Source organism: Myodes glareolus, chromosome 1 (genome assembly GCF_982192425.1).
Source record: "Myodes glareolus chromosome 1, mMyoGla1.1, whole genome shotgun sequence".
NCBI classification, from domain to species: domain Eukaryota; kingdom Metazoa; phylum Chordata; class Mammalia; order Rodentia; family Cricetidae; genus Myodes; species Myodes glareolus.
In genome coordinates, this window is record NC_142026.1 from 134,270,547 (window position 1) to 134,294,603 (window position 24,057).

The 24,057-nt window shown below is 46.6% G+C and overlaps 1 long non-coding RNA gene across 1 annotated transcript; it reads right to left on the reverse strand.

Moving 5' to 3' along the window:
- Positions 1-4,728: 4,728 nt before the first annotated feature.
- Positions 4,729-22,423, reverse strand: LOC125391240 (uncharacterized). Its single transcript, XR_007229028.3, has 4 exons — positions 22,244-22,423; positions 21,731-21,830; positions 21,164-21,339; positions 4,729-5,741 (listed from the first exon to the last, which is right to left on the reverse strand). It is a non-coding gene; the product is annotated as an uncharacterized LOC125391240 (long non-coding RNA).
- Positions 22,424-24,057: the final 1,634 nt, after the last annotated feature.

Here is a 24,057-nt window from a genome sequence, read left to right on the forward strand (position 1 = left end):
CAGGACTATTGAACGAGACCTGTCTCAAAAATAAATCTCTTTGGTAGCACTTGGCAACAGCAATGTCGGTTACTAAGCTTGTTGTATGAGGCTGCTTATTTGTTCCAGGATGTTCAGCCCCACAATAACCATACAGAAACTGTGTTAATTAAATCACTGCTTGGCCTATTAGCTATAGCTTCTTATTGGCTAGCTCTTACATCTTAATTTAACCCATTTCTATTAATCTGTGTATCACCACATGGCTGTGGCTTACCAGCAAGGTTCCATCAGGTGTCTGTCTCTGGCAGGGCTACATGTCTGTCTCTGGCAGGGCTACATGGCTTCTCCTGACTCCGCCTTCTTTCTTTCAGCATTCAGTTTAGTTTTTCCTGCTTAGCTCTGTTCTACCCTATCACAGGCCAAAGCAGCTTCTTTATTAACCAATAAAATTCACGGCATACAGAAGGCTCCCTTCTCAGGCCTTCGATGGGGTTGAAAGTTAGATAGTCGTAGTTACTGTCTTCTTCTGATCTAGCCAAGCCATTTCTAATCCAAGACTTAGATTCCTTAGGATAGAATGTTTATTAAATCATTTAGCATATGTTCCTTGCTTAATATTGTTTATGCTGAATGTAATTCTAATCTTATACTTGTTATCTGTTCCTAGTATATATAGTTTTATATTGGGTTTGGAACTCCCTTATTTAAACAAAAGGGGGAGGTGCTGTGGGAGCTCCTTCAGCCAATAGCCTTTAAGATACCAGCCCACTTGGGCGTGGTCTCTTACACTATAAATGCAGCTGTAAAGCTTGCGCTTGCTCTCTTGTTTCCAGCTCTTGCTTCCAGCTGTTAGATTCGGTTCCTGTTCCCTGTTCATGCAGAAGACTGTGATCTGTGAGTCTAAATAAATAAATAACCTTTTATTATATGCAATTCTGAACTAGTGTGGGATTATTTTGTAACTTCCATCATCATAAACTGAGTACAGAATGGGAATTAATCAATGTTGATATGACTTAAAATCGAAGCAACAGCTCTGGGCCATCTTAAGCAGAGACAGGGAAGCAGAAAGAGTGGGACATGAATTCAGTCAAGGCTGCAGTGGGATCTAGAGAGGAAAGGTCCTTGAAAGCTGTGTGAAGTGCGTTTATTGCACCAGATGGGTCTTCACCTGTGCTGTCATCACCACCACTTGAAGCAGGTGGTTCAATCTAGAAACACAAGATAAGACTTTCCTTAGACCCTGAGCCTTTGGGGGCCTCCCATCCCTCTCTAAGTGTTTTCAAAGGCAGTATGAGGAGTCTGCAGTGCCAGCTCCTGGTAGCCTGGGTGTCTCTCTTCTTATCATAGCTTTGCCTAGTTGGGTACAGAGCTGCAGAGCCCGCACCCTCTGCTGGTCTGGGTACCAGAGCTTCACCTATTTTGCCTTCTTGGACAAATAAGAAATCTGAAACTACTTAAATCACCCAAGAGCAGGGCAGATTGACCCAAGATCAAAACTAAACAGGATGTGTTGAGAGCTGGTGAGTTCTGTGTGCACTTCCTGCAATAGTGTGTGGTTTAAGTGCTATAAACACAAAATACCTTCCTTTTTATTGAAAAGGCAATGCATGTTTATAATTTTAAAAATTAGAAAACAAACTAACAAAAAAATCATCCATGATCCCATGGTGTTCTCATGTACATCTATGTATCTCCTCCCTCCCTCTCCCACTCTTTCTTCCTTTCCTTCCTCCCTCCCTTGTCATCCCTTCTGCTATTTTTTCAGCTCATGATGAAGGAATTTACCCATATGAGTCAGGTAAACTGAGGCCAAGGCAAACCTCAGGGATGGACATTGCTGATGGCCTTGGGGATGTCTTCACTAGACTTGCGAGGGCAGTGAAATTGGCATGGCCCTGGGCTTAGCTGAAGGAGGAATGTGGAAGAAACTGGAGACTCCCTCCAGACAGCCCCCACTAACGTCTTGTTCCACTGTTCCGTGTGGTGGTGGAAGGCTTGTGTAGGAAGTGAGACATTTTTACCATTTTGTTGCAGCTCCACAAGAGTCATACAATGAAGTACAGAGAGAACAGTGCTCTTACTAGTGCGTACCACTATTCATATTGCGATCTTAATCAAGTTGGGCCGCTACGACAGAACCCCACAGCCCAGTCATCACTCCAGTACCAAACCCAGTTTGTTTATGAATGAGTCAAGCCTGAGGAGACAGGACATTAAATACACTTCTCCAAGGGCAGAGTTTAGGGTTACTCATGAGCTAAAGAAGCAGGGGAGCTTTATGTGTGGGGCAAGGTGATTGGAAGTGAGGAAAAGTGAAGAGATGGGTGGTCTTCACATGCACGATCCAACTCCGTGGCTCATCACAGGACACGTGTTCAGAAAACGGTGGCACTAGTATGGAATTTTTAATTAACATTTTTCATACAATATATTTTGATTATGATTTTCCTCCTCCACCAGCTCTTCCCCACCTCCTTTCCCACCCAACATGGAAGGTGGAATTTTTGGCCCTTTGATATGAAAGTCATGGCCCACTCGCACCTGGGTGGAAGGTTGGCAGAGACAATCCACGAGACATTATCATCAGGAGTGGCATGTCAGAGGACTTACAAAAAGCAACACTTACTGTGGTCTGAGATTATCTGGCTTAACTATGTAACATCTATTAGGTGGTAAATTTTTTTTATTAAAAATATTTATTTATTTATTTATTATATATACAATATTCTGTCTGTGTGTATGCCTGCTAACCAGAAGACCTCATTACCAGACCTCATTACAGATGGTTGTGAGCTACCATGTGGTTGCTGGGAATTGAACTCAGGACCTTTGGAAGAGCAGGCAATGCTCTTAACTGCTGAGCCATCTCTCCAGCCCCCTTAGGTGGTAAATTTTAAAGTCAACCAAAAGCAACGGAAGCAAAGGAAATAACTGAAGCAGCAGAAGTGGGTTAAATCTAAACAATCTGTGCGCCGTAGCTTACTGGGAAGTAGGAAGCAGATGAGTTGTTGGTCACTGGGAAGGTGGATAAGGTGTCTGTTGGTACACAAGAGTGACAAGTAGCAGCAGAACGAATGAGCCAGAGCTAGGGTGGCAAACACACACTGGGACACTTAACTGCCACGTTCACTCAGCTTGAAGAAGCCAGAAAGACCATTGTCCTAACTCTAATGGCAGTTTTGGTGACTTTTTAAAAAAGGAATTAAAAGGAACAAAGACAGAAGACTGAAAGGGAACAGCCAGTTCAGAGAGAAGGGCCTTGATTCCTGTCCTCAGCCATATACTGAAAACGCCCTTGACCCTCTCCGCCCGAAGGCCGCGGTGTTGGGTTAAGGACTCTGATCTCTGGCTTGACTCCCATGGTTGTAGGTTTCATCTTAAGCTGAGACAGTGATGGGTATACGAAGTGGAACTGGCCAGGCAGAGCAGGGATTGTTCTAGGAAGTTGTTGCAGGAGGCAGGAACACCCAAAGGGCTCCTGCTTTGTATTCTCCCAAGTGAGCACTTCTGCCCACGCAGTTCTCAACCAGTGGGGTCACGACCTCTAGGGGGGTCCCATATCAGATATTTACATTACGATTAATAGCAGCAGCAAAATTACAGTTATGAAGTAGCAACAAAATAATTTTATGGTTGGGGGGTCACCACAGCATGAGGAACTATATTAAAGGGGTGCAGCAGAGAGAGGGAGGGAGATGTCATTTGAACCCTTCTTGCCTTCCAGGGACTTGGCTGGGGCAGCTGGGGTGGCTGGGGATGCTAACACACCCTCCCATGGCTGGTGCCTCTGAGCCTGGGCTCAGTCACTCACTGTGTAAACAGATCCTGCTGGGACTCATCCTCTTTTCCTTAATCTTTGACCAGCAAACACTTGTTTGGAAACTCTTCAGTCTCCCAGACAGAACGAGAATTCCATGATCAGACTCGTATGTGGACGAGCTTGGTTAAAAATAGTTCCACAACGGAACTTAATACATTGAACAAAACATTAGAAAACTTACATTGCTTGAACACAAATCTCAAATATTTAAATATTGCCTTCTCTTCTGGCAGTTCTTTCTGGTGTCTGGGATGATGAGACATCGGCCTGAGTGAAACCTCTTGAGTTAAATAAACTATACTGGGAAACTGGCCCTTGCTAAGTCCCCTCTGGAAGTGACACCTGTCTCCATTGCAAACATTTTCTTCTCTGAGCGGTTTCAGTTCCAGGCCAAACCCGTTCTGCAGCGTGCTTTTGTCCCTTTCTGGGACCGAGCGGTGTCAGCTTGCCAGGACTTTAAACCCCACTGGATTCTTTCATTACTTAAGAGCCTCTTTTCAAAGCTTTTCAGTAGACCGTAGAATTACCATCTAAAAAGCCATGGCAGCGAACCCTGGAGACCAGGCGAGGGTGCCACCTTAGTGTCTCGCTGACCTTCCAGAGGTCGGTTTGCAAGAGGAAGGGGCTTTGCAGGTGGGAAAATGGTGACCCTGAGAGAGAGGGAGGAACAAGACCAGGTAGTAATGACCTGGGTCAGAGCCCAAAACTCCCCGTCCCCCTCTTCTTTTCTTTCTTCCTTTTTCCCCTGTTCTTCCCTTTGCTCAGTAATTCTCACAGATGGAATTAAAGGCCTCCCTCCCCTCCTTTGTATTTTACACTTTCTCTAGCTCAATTCAGTGCTGCCATCTCCCTTCCAGTGCCGAGGGAAAAAAAAAAACTAAAAAAAAAAAAAACAAAAACAAAAAACAAAACAGATCAGGGAAGTCAGTTTTATTGTTTTCATTCTTAAATGTTCATTCAGTTTCGTTCAGTGTAAACTATGTTTGAACGCACATTTCCATTTTATGAACTACCAGACAGCGGTTCTCTTTAATGGAGCAAGGATAATTTGGGGGTCTTATTCAAAGAGTCCGATTAACCAGGTCTCAGTTTACCCCTGAAGTTGAGGCTTTCTTCTTCCATTGTCTCCATCTTTCCAGCCCGGTGGACTTCCTGGAGGTGCCGAGGCTGGGGTCGGCCGTGGTCTCTAGTCATCTTTCTTTGTCCTGAATTTGGTTCCTGACCTTTCTTGTACTCAGGGTGATCTCAGGGAAATCTGACCACCGTTTTGTTGGTAAAAATGACATCTTGTCCACGGGAGGGCGGAAAGAAAAGGATCATTCCTTCATTTCTTCTCTTCCTGTTTGGTGTCATCATGCCGCTGCCGCCTAAAAGCTGTGGTTTTAGAAATTTGGAGCCCGGGAGAGGACAGCCTACCTCCTGCTGGCCCCTGGAAGGGAGATGGAAGTTGATCCTCATATGTACACGTTTCATTAGAACAGCAAGCAAACGCGATGGAGGTCACAGATCTGGAGGGCTGGGAGTGCGCCCGAAAGCTGTCTCCCTGCAGAGTCCTCTGCTCACTGCGTGTGTTATATATACATCATACTGTCGGCAGCCTGTGGGAGCCACGGGAGCAGTGCAGAGCGAGCTAACTGCGGTCCTTGGGGCCCAGGAAACCCAAAGTGGTGGTCACAGGGCGCGCTTTGTCTCTTCAGAGTTTCTGCACATGGCTCGTCAGATTATACTTGCAAATGTGCTTCAGCATGTTGGCGGCAGTAAGGGGACATCAAGAGCACCAACAGTGTGGCCTTTGTTCTAAGGATACTGCCGGGAGGGGCTCTGGAGAAGAGGCAGATTTGGTAAGCATGGTTCATGCCCGGTGACGTCTGCTACATCTCGTGGGAAGAGGACTCCCAGTCTGGGCTCCTGGTGGCTCTCCTCTTTCTATTTGGCCCTACAGTGAAATTCCACATCAAAGCATTTGTTTTGGTTGGCTCCTGTTGTGCAGTCTGGCTTCCTAGCGGAGGTATCCATCCTCCTCTTTCGGCATGGACCTACGTTTCTCTCCATGGTACAGTTTAACTTGGGCCATCAGGCTTCAGTGAGATGGCACCTTTGCTGTCATCTTCCAGCTCCTCCGAGGCTCCGTCTTCTGTCCTGTAGACAGAGCTCAGACCTGCGTCTACCTGGACTGGTCCTTAGTGGGTACCAAGGTCACTGGGTTTTTCCTGTTTTCTCTCTGACTTCTAGTTCCCTTTCTCTGTTATTCTCTCCTTGTGTTCTGGCATTCACAGAGACAGGTTCAAATTCTAGTGTTACTAGTCATGTCATGGAGGACTGGAGCGAGGGACATGCCCAAACCCCAGAACCTACTCTACTGAGGGAGGATTCTACAGGTCAATATTTACAAAGTGATTGACATGGAACATTTCACAGAGAACATGCTTGGTGTGTGCTAGCTTGTGTAACTGTCAATCACTGCTCGTTCTACTGGCTGCCCATCTGGTCTCTCCTGTGTTCTGAGCCCCTACAGCCCCAGAGAACTGTAAGTGCTGCAGAGTGGGTGAGGGGAATCTTCCTTGCGTTAACTGATAGAATCCATGATGGTTACTGAGAGAAACAATGCTGGTTTCTACTCTATCCATTCCCCTCTCTTCCTCTCTCCTTCTCGTCTCAGCCCCCAGAGCCGTGTGAGGAAGAATGGTTTGCTGCTATGGTCTTTCAGAGGGAGGTGTGTGACAGAGATTCCCTCCTGGCCAAACACTAGCCAGGTTCCTCCAACTAGATACCCTGTCTTTGGACATATCTCCAAGTGCTTAGTTTTAGCAAAATCTTGTTAGATCAATTTAGCCAGAATCAACTGCCAGTTGATAATCATTCTAAGTAAATCCCTCATTCCTCCTCCCCCCAACACTGAATCAATGTCCAGACTGTTATTCTGAATTCCAGACTCTCTTTAGTATAGTCAGAACCACCCTCATCCATTAAGAGCCATCAGCGTTAGGCACAATTCGCCACTGTCCCTGTGGTTGGGCTTGAGACCTGTGTCCTCCCCAGTGTTGCAGAAGCCCTAAACCAACCTTCAAAGTCCTGAGGACTCTGAAGAGCCTTCATTGTTTCTTCTACATTACAGACCACAAGGAAGTTCCACTATCGGTTGGGGGAGTGAGGGCAGCTAGATCACAACATGTGTGAGTGTGTATGTGTGTGTGTGTGTGTGTGTGTGTGTGTGTGTGAGAATATGTGCTCTGTACCTACACAGTCTCAGTCTTGTTAAGTTTCAAACCCAAAGCAAATGACTGAGGTGCCTGTTTAACATATCAGAGTGGACCTGACCTTCAGGTTTTCCCAGCGCCCCTGCCCCTCAGTCCCTACCTGTTACAGAGTAGGACCCGCAAACCCAGTCCTCTACCCTGAACTCTCCAGCCTAGGGGCTGTGCTGCCCTTCCCCCAGACATTTTGGCTACTTGTCCCTTCTATACTTTTGGCCTCCAGCTGCTGCCCCGGTTCCCCTGGCTCCCCGGTTCCCTCTCCTCTCCCCACATGGCCTGTCTCATTCTGAACTCCTCCAGACGGCTCCGCCTCTACCTGTGCTTTCCATTTCTTCTATAATGAACTTTCTCCTCCACCAGACCTAGAAGCAGCCATGGCCTCTCCTTCCCTTTATATTTCTTTTTTCATTGAGACCCGTCAGAGCTATGAGTTCCACAGAGTCACCAGCCCTATCTGATATCTGAAACCCTAGACTACCTGGCTCTGATCTTAGCAGTGGTCTAGTCAGGAAAGGATTGGTACGAGTCACCACTGTGCTGGTCAGTTTCGGTCACTTTGATGTGAGCTAGAGTCACCTGCGAAGAGGGATTGGCCTGTAGGGCATCTTCTTGATTACTGATTGATGTGAGAGGTCCCACACCACTGTGGGTGGTGCTGTTCCTGGGCAGGTGATCCTGGGTTACATAAGAAAGCAGCCTAAACAAGCTATGGGGAGCAGGCTGGCACACAGAGTTCCTCCAGGTTTCTATTCCAGTTCCTGCCTCCAGCTTCCTGCTTTGAGCCCCTGCCCTACTTCCCTGGGTGACAGCTGTGACCATGAGCTGAAACAGACCCTTCCTTCCTTCCTTCCTCAAGTTGATTTTGATCTTGATGTTTTATGGTAGTGACAGAAGGCTCACTAATCTCTACCAAAAGCATAGCTCAGGCTAAATCATATTTAATTAGTATAGAAAGGGAGAAGGGAAGTAGAAGAGAGGGGGGCAGGGGAGAAGGTGGAGAGAGGCAGGATTTTGTCCCCGGCATCTTTCTTTAGCAGTACACATGTGTGCTTAGTGCCTCCAGGTGGGACCTGGTCTGCCAGCCTGAGGACTCTGAAGACGGAGTCAAAGTCACCACGTAAAACTTGTCTTCCTCCTTTGCAAGGCTTTGCCCTTGGCGTGCATTCTAGGCTTTTGGCCACTATGCTGCTTTCTCCCCCTAAGGCGGAATTTAGGAAACCATACAGCCTGGCTTCTTTGTACAGATGCATCGCCAGCTTATGCTGTGCAACCCACTGGGTTTTATTGTTCTCATTTGGTTTAATACGTCCTCTTCCCTTGACTCCAGTTCCTTAAAATAGAATTTAATGATGTTTTTATAGCACCCTTTTCATTGCTTGCATTTAGGACTTGGAAGCAGAGGACATTTTATTATGAGTTTTTTTCTTTAAAATTTTGTTTTATGTGTATGAGTGTTTGCTTGCATGTATGCATGTGTTTCATGTGTATACAGTTCCTGCAGAGTCTGGAAAGGGACTTCAGAATCCCCCTGGAACTGGAATTACAGGTGGTTATGAACTGCCATGTGGGCAGTGAGAACCAAACCCAGGTCCTCGCAAGAGCAGCCTGCTCTCCTGCTTGCCAAACCTTCACTCCAGCCCCTATTAGGAGCTTGTTATCCTGCACTGTTAGAACCTTCTGGGATGGAAACAATGCCAGCATGGCCTTTGTCAGTAGCTTATGCTAAGCACACAGTTCTCAAAAAGTGCTGTTTATATGGAAAATAAATGAGGTTCAGAACACTGCATCCTGTTCAGGGAGCAGAGAAGCACTTCTCCCGAGGAGTCTCGTTTCCAGAGGGCTGAGTGGATGGGTCTTGAATGATGGTCCGGCTGTTTACATTCGAGGCCTTGGGAAGGTTTCTTGGAGGTGAGCTGGAGGGCGGTTTCTCTCCGTGGTCTGTGCTATTCTTCTCACATGGAGTGGTTCCATCAAGGCGGAGAACGCCCTGCTTTCATGAATTTTGGGTTTCAAAGATGTCGGCTGATGCCTTTTAGTGATTGCCCTCTGCCCCTTCCCACTTAGCCTTTCTTTCTTACACTCTCTTGAGTTTTCAGCTTCATTATAGCTCACTGGCATCGGATATTGTTAGCCAGTCTGATGGAAAATTCCACTGAAGGAGAGCCTTTTTTTTTCCCCCAGTGTGAGCCGGTTAGCTATTAATTAAGCTCCCTCTCCAGAGGTGTTAGTGTCAGATCACGTTAGGATTCAGGTGGGGCCCGCTTCTCCACCTCGGCACTGTAATGCTCCTTTCTCCTTCTTGATGCGTGTCGTAAGGTACTAATTCTTTGCAGTTCAAGCATTGGGCAGGCTGTTGAGTATGGACTGTCCTGCGGCTCAGAAGGTGACTCCGAGGACACCAGGCTGAACATGGCTGCCATGTGTCTCACATCATGATGACCCCAGGGCTTCTGAGAGAACTCAGGAATGAGGAATAAAGCATTTCTGTTTGGAAATTTCTCTACTGAAAATAGGGTCCTGGGGCTGGAGATGTGGAGTCCTTAATCATTGTGTATGTACCCCTTGGCTATATTTTTAGCATTGCATAAACTGGTATGGGTGGTCCATGCCTGCAACCCCAATGTTGTAGAGGCAGAGAAAGGATCAAAAGTTGAAGATTATCTTTAGCTAAATAGTTCAAGGCCACCCTGAGCTACAGGAGACCTATCTAAAAAAAAAATAAAATAAAATAAATAAAACGATAAAAAAATAAAGGATTTCTCTTCTTAGTTTTCTGTTGTAGAATGTGTGTGTGTGTGTGTGTGTGTGTGTAGAAAAAAAGAGAGGAAGAGGAGTAGGAATTTACTCTTTTCCTTTCCCATGAATATCAATCAGATCTTTGTTATATAGGTCTTTTAAAAACTGCTTGAAGAAATTGGTTTCCAGCTTTATGTTTGGTTGTACACCTTTGCAGTTAGATTGTTTTCATAGCCTTAATTATTCATCCTAGACTACACTGAGCAGTCTTGGTGAGGTGGATCGCCCATTTGCTGTGCTTGCGGGTCTGGGGATCCCACCTTTTCTACAGCCCTAGGGGCAGCCAGGCAGTCAATACAGGTCCTTCTCCTGCCTGCTGGTTGGGGGGCCTGAGTGCATTTTTTCTACACTGATCTACTTGAAGCAGCCTTCGGTTTAAAGAACAGGTTCCTTCTGAGACTACTGGTTTCCCCATTCTGTGATGGAGCAGGCTGTGAGCAGGCTGGCTCCTGGACCTGGAGGACACAGTCCTTGCTCCATTGGATTCCAATTCAAGAAGGGAGATTTTAGCTCCTCCATAAGGGACTTCATCCTGACACTGACCTTGCTTGGGGCAGTGAGAGAAGTGTGGCACAGGCAATGAGGCCAAGGGAGGTGGGAGAGATTTGACCCAAGTGGATCTTTACAATAAGGATTTCTTTGGTGAATCCTTGACCATTTGAACTCAAGCTTTCAGAGAAACAAAAGAGGAGGATAAAGAAGAGGAAGGGGAAGAGGAAGAGGAGGAGGAGGAGAAGGAGGAGAAGGAGGAGAAGGAGGAGGAGGAAGAGCCACATAAGTCACATTATCTTATTCAGAGTTACCATTGCTGCGATGAAACACCATAACCAAAAAGCAAGTTAGGGAGGAAAGGTTTCTTTGGCTTACACTTCCATATTGCTCTTCATCATTGAAAGAAATCAGGACAGGAACTCAAGCAGGGCAGGAACTTGGAGGTAGGAGCAGATGCAGAGGCCGTGGAGGAGTGCTGGCTGCTCCCTTGCTTGTTTTCCCCGACTTGCTCATGTTGCTTTCTTACAGAACCCAGGATAACCAGCCCAGGATGGCACCACCCACAATGGCTGGACTCTCCCCAATTGATTACTGATTAAGAAAAAAACCTTACAGCTGGATCGCATGGAGGCATTTCCTTAAGTGAAACTCCTTCCTCTCTGATGACTCCAGCTTGTGTTGAGTTGACACAAAACACATCTACAATAAGGATTCTTCTATAAACCTCATTGGCCAATTAGAATTTGGCAACTATGGAGAACTGGATTGTTAGATACAGAGTCAGACCCCCTTGGGGTACCTGCAGCTCCCTTAGTAACCATTCATTGCTCATGTGTATCTGACCTCACATCACATAATCCCTTGGGGGATGTGTGATCTTGTGAGATGCCGACTGGCTCCCACAAATTCAAAAGCTAAGGATGTCGTTGGGTAGCAAGCATATCAAACCTACAGCAGAGATTTTTCAACTTGCTATAACCTGCCTTTCTGAGGTTTTCACTAACGTATTTGAAAAGTGCCTTGAGTTATGACTTTCTTTGTTCTGTTACTATAAAAACTTCATGAGCCCAGGTATAGTGTACCATGATCTTGGCTCAGTTTCAACACTATAGCGCCGACCTGCAACCAAGAAAGACAGGCCCACTCTTGTTTTAACATAAACATTGATGGATTCATTTCTTTTTTCTCTTCCTCTCTAGAAGCCTCTTTAGAGGGGCCTCACGTTGATTCTAAGCACTCCAAGAACCATCAACGTGTTTAAAGGCAGACCTTGGTTGGGTTCACACTCTTAAATCCAGTCTTGGAATAAAACAACAACGACAGCAGCAACAACCAAGCAAACCCCAACAACAAAAACAAACAAACAAAAAAACCCAAACAAACAAACAAGTCACAAAACAAAACCAAGGAGGAACCCAGTGAACAGCTGCTCAGGTAATCCCATCAGGAAAGTCTCATGGACTGTTCTTTTAAACTCTAAGAAAACTGTCTTAGGGCTTCTAGAACAACAGTAAGACAACAACCCTATATAAAGTTGTTACCACAGTAGGACATGGTGTTTGGAGCAATGGGAGTCTTTTCCTGGGTGGTGGCCACTCATAATTGACTCTAGAGTAGCCATCTCTGTTTCCTCTGAGGTGAGAACCATGTCTTGTGTGTTTGTGTCAATAGTCATGCGTTAGCTTTTGCTAAGATGATTCACCACAGGTCGGGGCAAATGAGATGGCTCAGAGGTTGAGGACACTTGCCACCAAGCCTGTGACCTGAGTTCTATCCCTGGGACCCACATGGTGAAGGAAAAGAGCTGACTCCACATGCACACTCCCCACTCAACTCAAATAGATAAATTAGTTTTGTTTTGTTTTTAGATGATATAGGGGAAAGGAGAGTTGATAATTTCCATGGTGTCAACCTCCTGCAGGAAGGACTGACTGTAAACACCTTTGCAAGTCATTGGAGCCACTGTCCTGTTAATATTTTGGGGATGACAAAAAGCAAAGCCATTTGGGTAACTGCTGAGGGCACCAAGCTGCCTGCCTGCCTGTGTTACTGGGGCAACACTACCCTTTCACCAAATTTCAGCAGGCTCCAGGGCTCTGCACCAGCACCAGCAAACACCCTACCTCTGCAGGATGAAGGAGGCCCTGTTCTAGGTGCTGTCTGCCTGCTGACCTATTTCACCTTCACAAATGCCCTATGTGGAAGATAGTCCTTTCCAAAGTGGGGAGCACAGGCAGCCGGAGGCCGGAAACTGGACTAGCAACAATGACTCAGGTGGCAGAGCTGGCTTGGCACAACCTGGGTGTCAGCTCCAGCTGTCTGGCTGCCTTTCTAGGCAGACACTGGCATAGTCCTCAGTATGAGGGTCACATAGATCCCTGTTTCCAAAACATACAGCAGTTCTGCACCATGAAAGATGCAGGGTAGGTTAGACACCAGTCACTCTTTGCATCCATGCAGTGATCTTGCCGCTCGGAATGCGCTCACTGATCCATGAGGGTTTATTGTGGGCCCAGCCCTACACTAGACCTGGCAGTACCTTGGTGTCCTGGCTAGTTTTATGTCAATTTGACACAAGCTAGAGTCATCTAAAAGGAGGGAGCTTCAAATGAAAAAATGCCTCCATAAGATCTGGCTGTAGGGCTTTTTCTTAATCAGTGATTGATGGGGGAGGGCTCAGACCATTGTGGGTGAGGCCATCCCTGGGCTGGTGGCCCTGGGTTTGATAAGAAAGGGATAAGAAAGGGGATTGAACAAACTAGTAAGCAGCTCCCCTCCATGGCCTCTGCATCAGCTCCTACCTCCAGGTTCCTGCTCTGTTTGAGTTCCTGTCCTGACTTCCTTCTGTTGAACAGTGATATGGAAGTAAAAACCAAACATGCCCTTCCCTCCCCAAGCGTTGGTCATGGTGTTTGATCACGCAGCAATGGTAACCCTAAGACACTTTCTATTCATTAAGTGATGTAGAATGTCCTTCTGTATATGTGTTGCTCTTATTGGTTAATGAGTAAAGCTGCTTTGGCCTATGGCAGGGCAGAATATAGCCAGGCTGGAAGAGATATAAAGAGTCAAGGAGACACCATGTAACTGCTGAAGGAGAAAGACGCCAGCCGCCAGCCAGAATATTACCCATAGGCCTCATGGTCATACACAGATTAATAGAAATGGGTTAATTTAAGATGTAAGAGTTATCTAGAAGTATGCCTGAGCTATTGACCAAACAATGTTGTACTTAATATGGTTTCTGTGTTATTATTTGGGTCTGGGTGTCCGGGAAACAAACGAACAGTCTTTGTCTACAGTATAGGTACATGGATAATGCAGGGCTTACTCACAACAGACTACGCTCTTTGTCTCAGTACCAGGCACTTGGAAGCTGCTTTGGATAAAAAGCACGGAGTCCTCATTTGGACCCACAAGATCACTAGAAGCAGGATGCAAGCTTGGCCTCACTGCCTGTATTTTATGTGTGTCTGCTTTACCCTGGGTCAGACTCATGCTTGACTCTGCACAGGCGTGCTGGTCACAAGACGGGTCTGTTTCCTTAACTAATGATCTTGTCCCCCTTGAAGGCTGAAGGCACAGAGCTAAATTGTCTCCCGAAACCTGCAGTCACCCTGGAGTCCAGGAGCAGCAAGGCCTTACAGGCAGGCAGAAGGATGACTTATGATGGGTATGGTGCAATCAAGAGCAAACATGTTGTAGGATCAGGTTGGTCTCTGTTTTGTTTGATCAGCATTTTTTGGAGGCAGTCCAGGCTGGCCTTGAACTCACAATGTACTTGGGGACTTTGACTCCTGCTCCTCCTGCTCTACCTCCCAAGTTCTGAAATTGCAGGCATGTACCAAGATGCTGGACTGGTCATCAGTTTCTTATCTAATCACTTTCCTGAGCTGGAGCTGAGACAACCACGTGAGGTACCATGCCTCCAGGAAGGCTTAATTGTACACACTTTTTGCTCCCGTTCTAATCCTTCTGTTTAAACACATCCATGTGTACAGCACACACAGGAAAAGGGAAAAAGGAAAGAAAAGAAAAAAGAAGTCAAGAGTTTTGGGGCCTTGCCAGGACAAACCCCACTGTAGCTGTGACATAGAAGCTGCACAGTAGTCCCTCAGCCGAGCTCTCCTAGGGCCCTTTCATCTGTGTCTGGCGGTCTTTTATTCTTTGATCTCAGTCCATACTGTGTTTCTGATTTGTTCTTGATCTTAGTTCCAGAAGCCATCCATCCATCATGCATCCCTGCAATCATGCCTGCATCCATCCATCCATCATGCATCCCTGCAATCATGCCTGCATCCATTCATCCACCCATTCAATAGCATCTTCAATCGCTCATTAAACAGCCTGCTGGCTGTTGAGTCCTCCATGGCAGTAGACACTGTACAGGCTGCAGGACACACAAAAGAAGCCAACAGCTCCACATGTGGGCAGCTCATGAAGCACTATATAAATTGGATGGCGTGTTCTTTACTCAGGTTAAAGGTTGAAAACTGAACAAGTGTCACCTTTAGAGGGACCATCCTTGCAGAGTCCACTGTTTATGTAAGGTCACAGAATACTAGATCAGGAAGGGAACTTGTGAGGTTGTCCAACAGTTCCACCGGAGAAACCTGAAGATGGCCTCCTTAACTGTTTCAGATGTTGCACAGGGGCTGATGTGTGGTCTAAGCCTCGCTACCATGGATAGCCTCTAAGCAGTTCTCCAGCCGACCCTACCACTTTAGATGGAGACAGAGTGATAGAAATTTCAGCTCTTTTAAAATTCAATTCTCCCCCTTCTCCTCTTCTTCTTCCATCTCTTCCTCTCTCTCTCCTCCTCCCACTTCTTCTCCTTCTTCTTCTACAGGATCTCTCTATTACATAGCTCTGCCTATCCTGGAACTCTGTGTAGGTCAGGATGGCCTGAAACTCACAGAAATCTACCTGCTTCTGCCTTCCAAGTGCTGGGATTGAAAGGCCTAAATTAAATTCTTGACCCAAAGAAATGAATAGGGGAGAGAGCAGTTTGAAACCTTTTCCACTCTCCCCTTCTATTCTTCTTTTGTCTCTTCTGTTCCTTCTTTCCTCCTCCTTTCCCTCATCTCTTCTTTCTCCCCCATCTCCATTTCTATTATTGTCTAGAGAGCAGAGGACGTCTGTGGCTTTGCTCATTGGAGCCTTGTTAAGAAAGTCCATCTATTCACATCACAAAGACATGTGCCCAACTATGTTCATAGCAGCATTATTTGTAATAACCAGAAGCTGGAAGCCACCTAGATTCCCTCAACTGAAGAACGGATAAAGAAAAGTGATACATTTGCACACTACTCAGCGGTAAAATCAATGACACCTTTAAATTTGCAGATTAATGAATGGAACTAGAAAGAACCATCCTGAGTGAGGTAACCTCGACCCGGAAAGACAAATATAGTATGTACTTACTCCTTAGTGGATACCACACATAAAGCAAAGGATAACCAGCCTACAGTCCACATCCCCAGAGAAGCTACAGCCCTCTTCCCAAGACAGACAGAAGCAGATGCTTCTGAGATCTGCACAACTAACCACTGGGCCGAGCTCCCGGAGTGCAAGTGAAGTGAGGAGGAGCCATAATACAAACAAAGGGGTCAAGACCATGATGGGGAAATCCCCAGAACCAGCTGGTCCTAGCTACTGGGAGATCACTGACTCCGGTCTGGCAAATGGGGAAACTGCATAGGACCAAACTAGATCCCTGAATACAAGTGACAGTGGTATGGCTTGGGCAGTATACGGGGCCTCTGGCGGTGGGTTCAGGACCTAACTCCAATGCATGAACTGACGCTGTCGAATCCATTCTCTATGGAGACATACCTTGCTCAGCCTACGCATGGGAGGGAAGGCCTGCGTCCTGCCTCAACAAAGTGATGGGACAGACTTGTTTGACTTCCCAGGGGAGGCCTTACCCTCTCTGAGGAGTGAATGGGGCGTGGGGAAAGCAGGAGGAGAGGAGGGAGGGGAAACTGGGATTGGTATGTAAAATATAAATTAGAAAAAAAGAAAGTCCATCTTAGATCAGAAGTAAATGGGGAATTTGCTGGCTTTTGCTTGAGGAGCATGTGGGTGTGGCTGGCTGTGGCTGCTAGCATATGCATCAGTCTTAGAAACAGAAACAGTTTCTGATGACTCCTTTATTATAGAAGACCATTCAGTTCCCCATTGCTCTGTGGACTGCAGTACAGAGCCTGACCCTGGGCTAGTTATGCGAGCTGAGTGGTTATTGCAGGACAATCATTCAAACTTGCCAAGGGCATTTTCATGTGAACTTTGTCAGCAATTTCTTGATAAGAATCTCATAAAGCAAGATCTCCTCACTGCCCCGCCCCATACACACATCCACGTAGACTTGGCCTTCTCTCGGTGTGGCTTCTCTGGTGGTATATTCCACCAGGCAAGGAGAGAAACTATTTTTAAGACTTGCATCTGCACTGAACATTCACAGCTTTTATACTTTCCTTTATTCCCTAAACGGTGCTGTATAACTGTTGATTTATCGTTTGTAAATAGTTTGGCTTTATAGGCTGTCTAGAGTTGATTTAGCATAGACAGCAGGATGTGAGTAGGTCATATGAAAACACTACACCATGTTATTTAAGGATTTGAGTGTAATGTTTTCATGGGATCCTGGAACCAGTTCTTCAAGGACACCAAGCTCATATGGTCCTCAAAGTTGCTGTGTAGCCAAAGATGACCTTAACTTCCTGATCCTCTACCTATATCATCCAAGGACTGGGTTAGAGGCACGAATACAATGCCCAGCTCTGTCTGTCTGTCGGTCTGTCTGTCTGTATGTCTGCCCCCCCCCTCTCTCTCTCTCTCTGTATGTGTATCTGTCTCTCTGTCTGTCTGTCTATCTATCTATTTATCTACCTACCTACCTACCTACCTGTGCTGGCTAGTCTTATGTCAGCTTGGCACACAAGCTAGAGTTATCTGAAAGAAGGGACCCTCAATTGAGAAAATGTCTCCATACGATTGAGCTGTAGGTAAGTCTATAGAGCATTTTCTTAATTAGTGTTTAATAGGAGAGGGCCAAGTTCATTATGGGTAGGGCCATCCCTGGGCTGGTGGTCCTTGGTTCTGTAAGAAAGTAGGCTGAACAAGCCATGAGAGCAAACCAATAAACAGTGCCCTCCATGGCCTCTGCATCAGCTCCTGCCTCCAGGTTCCTGCCCTGTTTGAGTTCCTGCCCTCAATGCTGAGATGATGAACTGTTACATGGAACCCTTTCCTTCCCAAGATGCTTTAGTCATGGTGTTTCATCACACCAATAGAAACCCTATCTGTTTGTCTGTATCATCAATCATCTATCTATCATCTATCAATCTATCATCTATCCTATCTATCTATCTATCTATCTATCTATCTATCTATCTATCTATCTATCAATCTATCATCTGTCAGCTATCACTTGCTTTCCCCTTTAGGATCCATGATACTTTCAAAGAAACAATAATTCACAGGAATTCACACCATAGCTAGGTGAGACTTTGTGACCCACAAGATGCTTTGTTTCCTCCCAGGGATTTCTTACGAATGCAGGAGCCTCCTGCCAATGTTTGGTATAAAGCACTTCTAGGAGTGTCATGCCACCCTTGGTACCAGCCCACAGTTCAAACATGAGAGGAAATGAATCATCATTCCTCTTTTACTAACCTGGTTAATAGGAATAAGAAGCTCACATATCTCTCTAGTAAGAACTGGGTCATAAGACCAGACCATCTTAGTCTGTTCAGGGGGCTATAGCAGCATCCTTACACTGGATAGTGTATAGGGAACCAGTATGCATTGCTCATACTTCTTGAGACTGAGGAATCCAAGATGATTTTGTTGTCTGGTTTTTGTTTGTTGGTTGGTTGGTTTGTTGGCTGGTAAGGGATTGCTCTTTGCTCAACAAATGACAGCTTATTACTTCCCCAAAGCATGGCAGAATGGAACAGGGAGCTTGTTTAAGACTTTCACAAAGGCAAAGATCTCATTCATGAGTGCAAGAGCTCTTGCGACAGTCATTTTCCATAGATTTCTCTTTCTTTATACTGTCACACTGGGTACTAGGTTCCAAGTTTGCCTTTTGGGGGAACACGAAAGTTCAGGCTGTAGCATTAGTGTCCCTCAGCTGCTGAGTCAAGTTCTTCAGTGGAATGGAATCCTGTCTAGCAATCAGCAGAGTGAGTTATTGCGCCCAGGAAAATATAAGTGAGACTCTAACTTTTCTGAGTGGAAGAGGCCAGCTGAAAACTGCAGAATGGCATGATGGCTAATCTTTGCCGTCAGCCTCGTGGGAGTTAGGGTAGCCTGGGACGTAAGCGTCTGGGCACGTCTGTGAGAGCGTCTGCAGAGATGCTGGACTGAGCTGGGGAGACCCACACTGAACGTGGGGGCACCACTTAATTTAGTCCTGGAAAGTGAGCGAGCACCAACATTCATCTCTTTCTGACTGCAGATACTGCCATCATTTCCTGGCTGTGATGAACTCTACCTTCAGATTGGGAGGCAAGATAAACCGTTCCCTACTTACGTCCTCAGTGTAAAGATGGGTAAAGAAGTAGAGCAACCATGAGATCCAGCTGTTCTGTTCCTGTGGACACACCCAAAGGACTTCGGGTCCTCTGTATCCCTAGGGATGCTTGGCCATTCATGTTTATCACTTCTTTGGTCATGGTATGACCAAATGGTATGACCAAATTCCAAGAAATGGAATGAGCCTAGATGTCTGTCAGCAGATTAATTAAATTGTGATCTATACAATCTATACAACATAAATTCATTTGCTATAAAGAAAAATTAATTTATGAAATTATAAGAAAGTGGATGGATCTTGAAAATATTATTTTAAGTGAGGCAACTCAGATTTAAAAAGACAAGTCATATGTACTTTCCCAAATGCAAATCTTAGTTTTGAGAGAGTGTGTGCGTGAGTCTGTATAGAGTGAGTGTGTGTGTGCAGTGATATAACCAGAGAGTGTGTAATAAAGTGTCTGTGACATAAAAATGGATAAGGGATGTGATGGGTGGAAGAACAAGGGGTGGCAGGAGGTTAAAGAAGAAAAGGCAGAAGGGTCAACAGAAAGAAATTATGTTTTAAAATCCCACCATGACACCTAATACTTTAAAAAATTAATGATGTGTCCTAATGAGTTCTGGAAATTGAACTTGGGTCCTCTAGAAGAGCAACAAATGCTCTCAACCATTGCACCATCCCTTCACCCACCTTCTTATGACTGAATAGATGGATAGAGCTGGCACAAACGATTTAGTGGGTGTAGAGAACTGTTATAATCGGGCACAAACAATTTAGCGGGTGTAGAGAACTGCTATAATCATTGAACCATAATTTATGAAAATCCAGGATTCTAAAAATCAACACTTTGTTTTAATCAGATGTTTGCTATGTTGTCCAGGCTAGCCTTAGACTCATGGAGATCCTCCTGCCTCAACAACCCTTGTAATACTGAAATTAAGGTGTATTCCACCTTGCCCAGCTAAAATCAATATGTTTTGGATGGAATGTTCAAATCCACCATTTTAGCCAGTAAATACGAGCAAGTATTTGAATAGTGGGAAGTCATCTGCCCTTTGCCTGAAGTGGGAAAAGGACACAGCATCATGGTTTTGTGACCATCTGCACAGCACACCAAAGGACAAATCCTCCTGTGTCTGTGTACATGACTGCAGAAACCAGAGAATTATTACCGTAGCTGAGGATGACCTTCAACTCCTAGTCCCCCACACTCTACTTCCCAAGTGCTGGAATGCATGAACCACCATGTTTGGTTTATGCATCACTGGGGATTGAACCCAGGCTTCGCTCCTTCTAGACATGAACCTTACCAACTGAGCTACATCTCCAGAACAGACACCTTACTAAGAAAGAATCCTCTTGAACACACAGTCAGGCTGTGTTAGTACATAAGCCATGAAAGTACATCCAGCCTGGGAGAGGATATTTGAGCTAAGGCTAGACCAGTCAGAGGGGATCACTAATTTTTCTGCCTGGGAAGACACTGGTGGGCGGGAGAAGGGACCACTAATCTGCTGTCAGCACCCATCATGACATCACTCTCCCCGGAAGATTTCTTCATTCCCTGCACTTCTTTCCCTCCCACATCCATTCTAGCTTTGAGGTGATCCAATGGTGATTTGCTAAGATGGTGTGGTTTCAAGTTCCAGAAACCAAATCTGCAAGTATTGTGAACGGAAAGGGGATTTACTGGAAGGAAGCCCTGCCATTCCAGGGCGTGACTCTGAAAAGGGCGGGGCCATTGGCGATCGTAGATCCTTTCTTCAGCATGAAGTCCTTCGTGTCACTTGGGTGTTGCACAAGGCCAGCTTCCTGTGCAGCGTGCTTGGGTCACTTGTGTGCCTATGTGCTGCTGGTCAAGGCACGGGGCACAGTGGTGGGGAGGGTGGAGGAGACAGCAAGTACTAGACTTTACTCTTTCCCTGGGACCCTTGGCGTGCTCACGCAGTTTGGCTCTCCTTTTATTTAGCCAACTCTCAAATCACCCTGCCTCTTCTGGCTTTGAATGCCTCCCTCAGTACACCTTGTCTATATCTGTGGACACAGACTTCACAGAGATGAGCCCCTCCCACCTTGAGTACCCCTAGTCTATACCTGTGGACACCCACTTCACAGGGATGCGCCCCCTTCTTCCTTAAGTACCCCTAGTCTATACCTGTGGATGCCCACTTCACAGAAATGCACCCCTCCTGCCTTGAATACTCCTTGTCTATACCTGTGGATACCCACGTCACAGGGATGCACCCCTTCCTCCTTGAGTACCCTTGTCTGTACCTGTGGACACCCACTTCACAGGGTCAGCTTTTCTTTCATTGCTTCTGCTTTGGCCTCAGAGTGTAGCTCCTTCGGTGTGACTGAGGATATGAGTGAGGTCAAATGCCCTGCTACTCAGGGAACTGCCAAGCTTGAGGGAGGAGGCCCTGGTTCTGGCTGGAGCCTTTGTTTTGAACCTGAAGAAGGATAGGAGGAAAAGTCTCCTGGGTAGCTAAGCCACTCAGAGGCACAGGTCGGGCGCAGACAGCTGGTAGGTCAAGACAGTGGAGTAACCAGAGATTGTTATGGAGGCTGAGCAGTTCTCCAGGCTCCAGGGGTTTCTCTGTCTTCCTGGGTAATGAGGCTCCCCTAAAACTATCAGTGGGTGAGAAGTGGGAGGGACCATGGGGCCCAGCTTGCAGGCAGATGTTGGTGTCTCTGTGGTTCCCCTTGCCCGATCTGTACATGAAACAAACCCCAGGGTTTCCCAGCCATGCTATCTGTCCTGAGAGTGGCTTCTTCTCACACCCTTCCTGACTCTGGCTCCTTGGAAAATATCCAGAATACTGTTATTGTTTATTTACTTACTTATTTATCCAAGATGGGTTCTTTTCTCTGTCGTCCAGACCTGGCCTTGACTCTCTCAGCTCAGGTGATCCTCCTGCTTCATCTTCCCAAGTAGCTGAGACTACAGACACAGAGATGCATTAGACCAAATTGATTTTAAAGCATTCTCTCTCTCTCTCAACATAACTTGCAATCACTGTAGAAAGTCTGAGTACGAAGGAACCCCGGCTAAGTCATTCAACGTCATACTTAGATACCGCGGTCAGGTGCCGTTGTCTCTCACTACCTAATGATTCTGCAACCTCTTTCCAGCCACTGTGACTGCACCTAATGCATGGCTTTGCGTCCCATCCCCTAAGGACTTGATACCTGGATCACAATACATGTCCTTCTGCAGCCTTAGGACGGGTCCCAACATGGCATCTAATTGCCACCCGGAAGTCCTCTTTCCTACCTCTGCCTTGCTGCTGCCCTTCCTGAACCACTGGGCTCCTCTCTCATGTTGGATCTGGCCTCACACCCAGCTCTGCTTACCTTCTGGTTTTGCTTGTGTTCACTAGGAGCAGAATTTCTTCTCAGAGGCTCTGGCCCCGTGTGGAGTCCATGCTGTTCTGTCTGCCCCAAGGCCCTCGCTGGGGCTTGCTGTCTGAGGCCCTTCTCCTTGTGGACGCCTGCCTTCTCAGGGATGTATTCACTGGTGCCTACGGCGGAGTCTCTCACAGCCCCTCTGATAGGTCACTTTCAGTGACTCTGCACAGGGCCGCCAGGCCTCCTCACGCCATGGTCAGCTGATTGCCCTTCTGAACCTTTCCTGTCTGGCCCAGCTTCAGCCTGTCTGTCCATCACAAATCCATAGCTTCTTAGTCCTGCAAGCTTGTGCTCTAACCTTTCTGGAACCAAAGCCCTGACACTGGAACTCACAGGGAACACAGGGTAGGGTATCCCCATTGGCGCAGGCCCTGGTAAGCCAGCCTCTGACCCCGACCCGGCACAGGCTTTGACTGCACCTGTGCCTGAGGGATTCTTTCTCCGCTGAGTTCTTCATTCCCAGGCCAGTTAGTGATGACCACCCTTGGGCTCAAACGTTCTTTCCTTCCGCTATTGTGAGATCCATAGTGCATTTTACCTCAACTTTCCCCTCAAATGTTCTGCTCTGGCTCCCCATGTCCTCCCTGCCATTTCTGTCCGGGTCTCACTCCAGCCTCCGCAGTCACCTCCCTGCCTCGCTGTGGGGACCTCACTCACTTCAGTACCCTGCACTTCCCTCCATACAGGTGGTTCCCTCAGCTTGAGGGTCCTCTCTCTCTTTGGTACTCCCATTTAACACCCTGCCTACCAGGGTGAATTGTGGGTGTCACCCTGACATCAATTCTCCCCAGAAATGTCCTTCTAAGTCCTGCGCCTATTTTCTGTGATGAAACAGGTTACTATATGTAATTATTTTGTTAACTCTTCTCCACAGAAGACAGTGAATTAAGCTGAATCAACTGTTAGCGGGCCTTTCCCAGAACCTCCGATGGGGAGGTCCAGGAGGCAGGAGTCTGAGACAGCTGGTCACATTGCATCTCCAGTCAGGAAGCAGAGAGAGGTGAATACCAAGCTAGTGTCCAGCTAGCTTCCTCCGTTTTGTATGGTACATGATCCCCACTCCTAGTCACGGATGGACTGTGAGCCAGAGCAAAGCCTGCACATTCTTAAGTCACTTCTGCCAGAGACTTTTATCCCAGCAGGAAAACTAACTGAAGTAACCACAAGTGAGATATTTCTGACATTTGCCCCCAAAGTGCTTGAACTCCCATGTACTCTTAACTGAGCTTCTTAGGCAGCAAACATGAGGAAGGGGTGGAGTCAGCCAAGCCACACCCCCTGAGGGCCCTGCATAATTACTTTATTAGCTCCCATCCCCGATCTTTAGCCGTTATGGAGCAGGCAGAGATGGCTGGAGTCTGGCCATGTCACAGCTCATTAGTTCCACTTCCACTTTTCGCTAACATCTGAGAATTATACTCTAGGCACAGTGAAAACAAGAGGCTGGTGTTGAGAGAGGAGACGTGTGCAGGGGTCTTTCCCTGTTGTCTGTGACGGCACACCCCACTCAATGAAGAAGACTAAAACCCAATGTTCAGACCCTGCCCAGACTGGCTGAATTATAACTTGTATGATCTTTGTGGGGGGGGGAGGACTGCTTTAAAAAGTCCTTTCAGTGGGGCTGGAGATAAGGCTCAGTGGTTAAGAGCACTGACTGTTCTCCCAGAGGACCCAGGTTCAATTCCCAACACCCACATACTAGTTTCTAACCACCTGTAACTTCAGTCCTGGGCAATCAAAAGTCTTCTTCTAGCCTCCAA